Here is a 9,242-nt window from a genome sequence, read left to right as displayed (position 1 = left end):
GTAATTGTATTTATCCAAATAGTATATACACGGTTGCAAAAACTATAATAAAATATTGCCAATGCAGCACATGCTGTAGAACTCTCTTGACCTAAATTTTTAAACAGCCTTTCTGCTAGTAAACTTACCAGAGATTTAGTTGTAATTCACACATTCCTGCATACTCCATTCAAAGCTCTAAAAATAATAGCATCATTTATAGAATAGGTAAATGTATGGATTTCCTTTCGTAGGCAGGCCCTGACCCACATACCACTCCCAGTATAGGCACAGCCCTTACTCTGTCCTGTTCTCCCTCCTCCTCCACTGCAGACACAGCACAGGGGTGGGGACTCCCCACTTCTTCTAGGAGCCCCCTACCTAGCCCCCCAGTGTCCCATCCTAAGGGCAAGTAGGTGCCTCCTTGAAAGAAGAGGTAAAAGGCTGTGAATAGTAGAAAGAAAATGCAGCCTGACACCTCACTAGGCAGCTTCCAGACCCTCCCCCTTTGCTGTAGCATTGTCCTATAACCAGTGCCAAAAATGCAGGGAAAATGACTCACTTTGTGACCATTCCTCACCCCCCTCCTAGCCAGCTCTTGTCACTTCTTCCAAGTCTCTGCTCCCTCTGCATTCCTGACCTTAGGTCCATGCCTGTCTCCTCTGGGCTAGGATGCCTCAGGCCAGCCTGTCCCCATCCCTCACCGCCCCCCCCCCCCTTCTCTGGGCTGGAGTGGCTGCCCCAGGCTAGAGCTTCATGCGTCTTGGGCACAGGAGCCCTGTCCGCTCCCTGGCACCTCCATTCGGAGAGTGTTGGGATTTCCATGGTGGCTGCACTTTTATCGGGCATGCTGCTGTACGAGCTGGCTTGGCTCTGTATGGCTTTCTGGTTTGTTATGGATTTAACAGCCTTCTGTGCATCAGCCTGGGGACTAACCATCACGTAGAAAATCGTTTCTTTGGGAAAATGTATTGTGAGTCCCAAACGGCTCTCAAACTGTTGGAACGTAACTCCATGTTAGGAGCCAATCTTATTTTTTTCATTATGGAATTTTATAGCAGTAAAGTGATAATAAGATGTTTGATGAGTTTCAACTTGCCATTTTTATATAATGCAATTTTCCTTCCTGAATCTGGGCAGAAACTTATTAATAACACAAATGGCCATCAGTAAGAGGAGTTGATGAATAGTACTATTCCATTCACATAATCGTTACACAAGGGTTTGATGAATCTTAGCAATATACGTTTTTAAAAAATCCCCAAATAGATTAGCTACAGCATTATACTTTGTCTATAAAATTGAAAAGAAAACAAATTTTGTAATCTTTGCAAGGACAATAAAATTATATAAAAAGGAAAGAGAATAATAAGCATGATTCAGGATGGAGCTCACTGGGGGTGGTTAAAAGTTAAATGACCCAGCTCTTGTCTGAGGTGGTGAGCTCATGGGTGCTTAATATGTTACTTAAAACAAAATTCTGGGTACTAGGTCCACAGGTAGAAAAATAATAATAAATTTTTCCCCCTTTAGTCTGAAGGATACACTTTTTATGACTGTCAGGATCGAGTAAGAGTGAATGACAAGATAGGCTTTCTTAGTAAATAGCAATATAGGAGTATACCCCTCCTTGACTTTGAAACCAATCTAAAATGTCCTGTAGGTCAGCAGAAGCAAGGCAGCACCAGCCAGGAGGAAAGGAGCCACTTAGCTGGTGAGGTTGCCTAGCTGACCACTCAGCGTCAGTCTGTCAGTCTCTGCTGGTCTTGCATACGTAAGTTGCTTTAGGAGTCAACTGAGATGAATTAAGAGTCCTATTAATAATGTTGCAGCAACGCCTGAGTGACAGGTTGTGTTCCATAGATCAATAAAACAGAATAGAGAGCCTAGAAATAAACTCATGCCTATGTGGTCAGTGAATTTATGACAAAGGAGAAACAAATATACAGTGGGGTAAAGACAGTCTCTTCAATAAATGGTGTTGGGAAAACTGGACAGATACATGCATACAGTGAAACTAGACCACTGTTTTACATTATATGTAAGAATAAACTCAAAATGGATTAAAGACTTAATTTTAAGACCTGAAACCATAAAACTCCTAGAAGAAAGCATAGGCAATATAAACTCTCTGATCACTCTTAGCAAATATCTTTTCTGGTACATCTCCTCGGGCAAGGGAAAGAAAAGAAAAAATAAACAAATGGGACTACCTCAAACTAAAAAGCTTTTGCATAGTGAAAGAAACCATCAACAAAATGTAAAGACAACCTACTGAATGGAAGAAGATATTCTCCAATGATACATCTGATAAGGGATTAATTTCCAAGTTAAATAAAGAACTCATACAAATTAACACCAAAAGACAAACAACCTGATTTAAAATGGGCAGAGGACCTGAATAGACGTTTCTCCAAGAAGACATACAGATGGCCAGATATGTGAAAAGGTGTTCAACATCACGAGTCATCAGAGAAATGCAAATTAAAACCCCAAAGAGATAACGCCTCACACCTGTCAGAACGGGTATCATCAAAAAATCAACAAACAGCCCTAACCGGTTTGGCTCAGTGGATAGAGCGTTGGCCTGCAGACTCAAGGGTCCCAGGTTCGATTCCAGTCAAGGGCATGTACCTTGGTTGCGGGCACGTACCCAGTGGGGAGTGCAGAAGGCAGCTGATCCATGTTTCTAACTCTCTATCCCTAACCCTTCCTCTCTGTAAAAAATCAAATAAAATATATTTTTTAAAATAAAAAAAAAATCAACAAACAACATGCTGATGAGGATGTGGAGAAAAGGGAACCTTCATGCACTGTTGGTGGGATTGCAAATTGGTGCAGCCACTATGGAAAATAGTATGGAGATCCCCCAAAAAACTAAAAATAGAACTATATGACCCAGCAGTCCCATTTCTGGGTATTTACCCAAAGAAATCCAAAACACTCATTAGAAAAGACATATGCATCCCTATGTTCATTGCAGCATTACTTAGACTAGCCAAGAGGAAGTAACCAAAGTGTCCATCAGTAGGCAATAGGATAAAGAAGAGGTGGAACATAAATTCAACAGAAAATCACTTGGCCATAAAAAAGAAAGAAATCCTTTCATTTGTGACAACATGGATGAACCTTGAGGGTATTATGCTAAGTGAAACAAGCCAGAGAAATACAAATACCATATTATTTCATTCATATGTGGAATCTAAAAAAACCACAAACTCATAGATACAGAGAACAGACTGATGATTGACAGGTGGAATTGAGGTTGGGGGGCTGGGTGAAAAACATGAAGGGATTAAGAAGTAAAAATTGGTAGTTAAAAATAGCCATGGGAATATAAAGTGCAGCAAAGGGATATAGTCAGTAATATTGTAGTAACTATATATGGTGTAGGGGGTACCAGACATCACTGAGAACACTTCATAAGTTATATAGATGTTTAACTACTATGCTTCACACCTCAGACTATTGTAATATTAACTGTCATCTCTAACGGAAAAACAAACAGAAACATTTAAATCCAGATTCTGTTCTTGTTCTGTTCTCTTCTAGGAGACCCAGGCAGGTACCCTCTTTGCATTACAGTTTTCTCATCTGCAGAGTAGCCCATATTGTCCTATCTTATTGGGTTGATGATAACTCATGAAATAATAGATGTAAAATTGCCAACAGTAAAACAGCTTATGTGAAGTTATTATTGCTGCAAGACATGTTTCCACAGCTTTTTCTGTTTACTTCCTGTTTTCTATGTATAAATAATCCATTTTGAGTATCATTTAGAAATAATCTCTTATAAATGGTAATTTTACTCAGAAGTAGGCTGAGTAAAGAACACTCAAAGGTAGCAGACCCTTATTCCTGGGCCTTATTTTACCTTATTTGGAAAATGATTTTTTTGCAGATGGAATTAAGTTAAGGATATTTAAATGAGGAGATTATCCTAGCTCAGTGGTTGGCAAACTGTGGCTCACAAGCCACATGCGGCTCTTTGGCCCCTTGAGTGTGGCTCTTCCACAAAATACCACATGCCCGTGTGCACGTACAGTGCGATTAAAACTTCATGGCCCATGCGCAGAAGTCGGTATTTTGTGGAAGAGCCACACTCAAGGGGCTAAAGAGCTGCATGTGGCTCGTGAGCCGCAGTTTGCCGACCACTGTCCTAGCTTATCCAGGTGGGCCCTAAATGCAGTCATTACTGTCCTTAAAAGAGAGAGTAGAAGGAGATTTGATACAGAAGAGGAAAAGGAGTGTGAAGACAGAGGCGGAAATTGGAGTGATAAGGCCACAAACCAAGGAATGCCCTTAGCGCCAGAAGCTGGAAGAAGCAGGGAGAGGGAGTGACCCTGCTGACATCTTGATTTCAGCTCAAGGAAACGGATTTCCAACCTCTGACTCCAGAACTTCTTTGAGAGAATTAAATTTCTGTCTTTTTAAGCCACCACGTTTGTGGTCATTTGTTACAGCACCCACAGGAAACTAATACATTCCCATTAACATGTTTTTGAAGGTAATAAAATTTTCTAAAATACAAAGTTTCATAGTGTGAAGAATCAGTTCAATAGCTCTGTCATTTTAAATTTTAATGTCATAAAAATGAATATTACAGTACTACATTATTTTAGGGCAAAAGTTCTAGTTTTTCATTTTCGTGTCTTCCAATAATCAATGAGCTTGCACACAGTCATTGCTCAGTAAATAGGGAAATTACTTTCATTCAAGAAAAAGAAAATAGTGATCAATTTGGGTATGCGTTATGTGTCATGTATAACACATAACATGGGTGTCATAGGTTTTTAATTGGCCTCAAGTTTGCAGCTGAAGTACAGAGCATCAGTGTTTTTAAAATTATCATTATTCGCATCCTGCCAGTTTTCAAAAGTGATTGGGAGCCTTTTGACATGGAGACTCCTGGGGTATAAGACTGTTAAAGGACAGGAAAGCAGGTGCTGGGAGGTGAGCTCTGACTCACAGACCCTGAGCCCGTCCTCCATGCAACCATCCATAGTAGCTCCTGACACCAGCTGCCCATACCACTGAACTTGAAATTGCCCACAATTTCCCCTTTCCAAATGCTATTAAAAAAAAAAAAAAGATGAAGGAGGCCCTAATATCCTTGCTACTACTTGTACCTTTTGGGTTAAAAAATCCAGTAAGAATGAATTTTTTGAAGCAGTGCTTCTCAAACCTCAATGTGCACAGGCATCACCCGGGGTTCATGCAGAATTACCGGTTCTCATTCATCGGGGTTGGGAGAAGGGTCTGGGCCTCTCCGCGGTGATGCCGCTGGGGGTTCAGGGACCCCACTTTGAGCAGCAAGGCTCTGGCATCTCCTGCTCCTGCCTCCACGTTCCTCTCCCTGGCTTTGTTTTTCTGCATTTTGTGGAGCTGCTTCAGGCAATCAGCCTAGTTCTGCTGTGTTCGCTTGGCAACATCGCCCCCCTCCAGCCTCTGCAACCTCCACCCTGGGCTCCTGAGCTGGTTGCGTGTGTATTTCCATCGCCTCGGCTCCCGAGGCTCACTCTTGGGGACCGACAGTCTGAAGCCCTGTCACAATAATATCACTCAGCGAGAAGAAGAGATGCTGTTGCGAGGGGAGTGAAATCGGTGAGGGAGTCAGGGCTTAGGGAAGCAGGGAATAGAAACAGTAGGTGAAAAGAGAGGCGGGGGGGGGGGGGGGGAGTTGGGGGACGGGAATGAAAATTTAGTTGGAAGAAAACATTTTAAATGAGCTACAGAATTTTCCAGTTAAGAGCATTTTCTGATTTCTCTAATAGTCAACTGCTTGTTTTGTTCATTCATCTACTGAAAGTCTTTTGTTGCCCTCTGCATCCAGGCCAAAGGCTTTTTGAAGAAAAAAAAAAAGTATAAACCACCTAACTACACCGAGGACCTCTGAGAAATTGCCCAGGTACACTGGGCTAGTCAGTGGTCCCAGCCTTATCAGACATTTAGAGTCACTGGGGAGGTTTAGAAAATTCCACACACCAAGGCTGCAGCTCAGCCAATTAAATCAGAATGTTTGGGATGTGGCCAGTCTCTCTCTCTCTCCCTCTCTCTCTCTCTCTCTCTCTCTCCATATATATATATATATATAAAATTTTTTAATACTTTTCAGGTGATTCCCATGTGCAGCCATGTATCACTGAGCCTGGCCTTTGCCTTGTAGCAGGTGGATTGAACTCACTTAAAATAAAACTCTAAGAGCTGTCCTTTACTATTTAGGTTACCTCTCATTTAAACCTTTGCCATGTTGAAAACTCTGCACAATATTTTGGAAACCCCATCTCCTTTAATCCAGCTGATTAAATATTCAAGTAGTTTTCTGAAGCCCCAGCAGCTTTTCATTTTCTCAGTCCAGCGGCTCCCTCTGCTGGCCTTTCTTAGGTAAAGCTCCCCGCTCTGCAGACTCTCACTACAGACAGGTTTGGCTGCTCTGGGAAACACAATCCCAAATCAGCATTTTAAAGCACTTTCCTAATCCCGCATCCAGCCTGTATGCCATGGACAGTACCAACAGTCTAGCCCAGGGGTGGGCAAACTTTTTGATTCGAGGGCCACAATGGGTTCTTAAACTGGACCGGAGGGCCGGAACAAAAGCATGGATGGAGTGTTTGTGTGAACTAATATAAATTCAAAGTAAACATCATTACATAAAAGGGTACGGTCTTTTTTTTTTTTTAGTTTTATTCATTTCAAACGGGCCGGATCCGGCCAGTGGGCCGTAGTTTGCCCACGGCGGGGCCCCTTATCTAGTGGCACTTTAGCTTAAGCACTTGGGAATGATGGAAGAAAGGATTTAGACACACACACCACATGCATGCATATATTTTGCTTATCTTACTACTAGAAAGTATTTGGATATCTGCCATTGATTTTGCTGGTTCTATGCAAAATAATGAGCATTGATATTTACTTAGGATAGAAAATGGGGAAGGAAAGCGTTCATCCATACCTTTTTTACCCTCCCTTATTTAGTCACACCCTTTTCCTCATCAACTCACTTCTCCCTACCTACCCTAAGTAGGATGAATAAAAGCAAAGGCAGATGTAAATGCATGACCTTACCTTATCGCCCAAACTGTTTGTTGTAGTATTACATCAGAATTTTACTGCACATGACCCTGTGTCTATGGAGGCAGGATTTAATTCTTATTGTATTTGAATGTAAAAGGTGGTGCCGTTCAACCCTTAGCTCCGATTAAACCTCCTAAGGCTGTCTTTCCCATTTTATACAGCTCTTGTCATTAAGATATCCTTTTTTGTTGCATACTAATGTCTCACCCATTGCCTTTGTTTCCTGTCTGACCCAGCACAGCTTAAGTCAGGCCCCCATGGACACTACAGTCATTGGTTTATTCCAGGCATTGTTCCAATCTCATTGAGAGTCCACACTTTCAGTCCACCTCATGGGACATGGGTCCACCATCACCTTTCTGGGTACATCCCATGAAAGACTGCCTGTTTATTTTTGTCCCCCTTTACAGGCAGCACCTGGTATATGATATGACTCAGTGAGTAAATCTGTATTAGTTGCTTATTGCTGCATAACCATATTACTACAAACTCAATGACAACACATGTTTATCAGCTCACAATTCCTGGGGATCAGGAGCCCAGGCCTGCTGAGCTGGGTGACCTGCTTTAGGGTCCCACAGGGCTGCAGTCAAGGTGTCAACTGGGCCCGCAGTCCTATGTGAGGGTCAGTTGGGGAGGGATCACTTCCAGGTTCCTGGGGTTGGTGGCAGCATTCACTTTCTCGCTGGCTGTTGGCTGAGACCACCTTCATTCCCTTATCTGTGTTCTAACTACGTAACAGCTCGCTTCCTCGAAACCAGCAAGGGAGAGTCTCCTAGCAAAATGGGAGTGAGCGTCTTACACAATATAATCACACAAGTGACAGCTTGTCATTTTGCCATATTGTGTTGATTGGGACCAAGTCCCCAGTCTCATCCACACTCAGGGGAAAGCATATGAACACGAGGAGGCGGGCCAGCTTAAAGTCAGTCCTCCTCAACCTCCTTTGATCTCCACTGGGTGGTCTCATAGAATCTGTACTCAGCTAAAAGCCATGAGTCTTTTTTTACACAGATTGTTGCCAGCCAAGTCTTCCCATCTTGAATCATTAATTAATAGAACCTAAGTGCTGGACTTTGTTTATTGGCATTAGGTTTTTCTGTGTTATGTTCAGGAAATTGTTCCAACCTGATTAAATATTTTTTAATCCTAACTCAGCCATCAGAATATTATACATCTCTTCTATTTTGTGTCATTGGAGAATACAAGACATTTTCTTATGTCTTCCTTTAAGTCGTTGAAGATATATATATATACACACAATGTGTGTGTGTGGGGGGGGGGGGGGGAGCTGGAGGAAGAGAGAGAATGAAAAAGCCTAGTTTCTCATATCCAAAACCTGCCTCTAGAATTGGTCAGTTGGCTGTGAATCACTTAATACCATCTGAGCCTCATTTCTCCATTTGGTCTGGGAATGCACCAGACAGCTCTGAAGGGCGTCGTCTTTCTAGTCAAACCAACCTGGTTTTGGATTCCAGCTCCACTTGATAATTCTTTTTCCAGATCAAGAGCACGCACGCAGGACAAGAGTTAGGAAGTTCTGCTTTCTCTCTGGCCACGTTTGAACTTTATACCATCCCTTCCAGAGCGGAGTGTGTGATGGCCAATCCAGCTCTGCTGAGCCCCTTCACATTTCATCAAGGACTTCTCACCAAGGAACCAGAAAAATTCTGGTTCTGTGAAGCCATCATTATCTTAGGGATGTATGTGTGGACTCTCAGAGATTCTGTTGAAAAGTTATAGAAGTTATTCGGATGTTCTCCATTTCCTTAGATTCATGACTAAGTCGGTTTAGAATCATCAGCACTGCCCCTCTCATAAAACACAGAACTAGAGAGGGCATGGGCATGTTCCCTGTCACTTCATCAGGGTGCCCCATGTGAGCCAGTTGTATCTGTGTCTGCTGGGTCAGAATCCCTCTGTCAGAGACTCCCTGACCCTGATCCGGGAAGAACCATAAGCATTCCTTGTTCTGCTTAAACCATGGGTGTTCGTAGGGGAAAGCCCAGGGACTCACTTTTAGCAGCCTCGGGGCAAAGACTAGTAAATGTGAGAATTAGTGAAACGATTGGTAATTTAGAAGAGAAGTCAATGTTTCTGACCAACACGAGTTCTTGAACTCTGAGCGCTAGAGCTTTGGAATTTGTAAACGCTTTAGCAGAGAGCCTTGTTTCCTTTTTCTTGTTTTC

The 9,242-nt window shown here is 42.5% G+C and overlaps 1 protein-coding gene across 2 annotated transcripts in view; it reads left to right on the top strand.

The window, feature by feature from the left end:
* The window catches only part of CDK14 (cyclin dependent kinase 14), a 531,041-nt gene that overhangs the window by 384,149 nt on the left and 137,650 nt on the right, over positions 1-9,242 (top strand). The gene's annotated exons all lie outside the window — the stretch shown is intronic.

This window comes from Myotis myotis, unplaced genomic scaffold (genome assembly GCF_014108235.1).
Source record: "Myotis myotis isolate mMyoMyo1 unplaced genomic scaffold, mMyoMyo1.p scaffold_m19_p_11, whole genome shotgun sequence".
NCBI lineage: Eukaryota > Metazoa > Chordata > Mammalia > Chiroptera > Vespertilionidae > Myotis > Myotis myotis.
The sequence above is the reverse complement of the archived record's forward strand: the minus strand, read 5'-3'. Positions and strand labels throughout refer to the sequence as shown.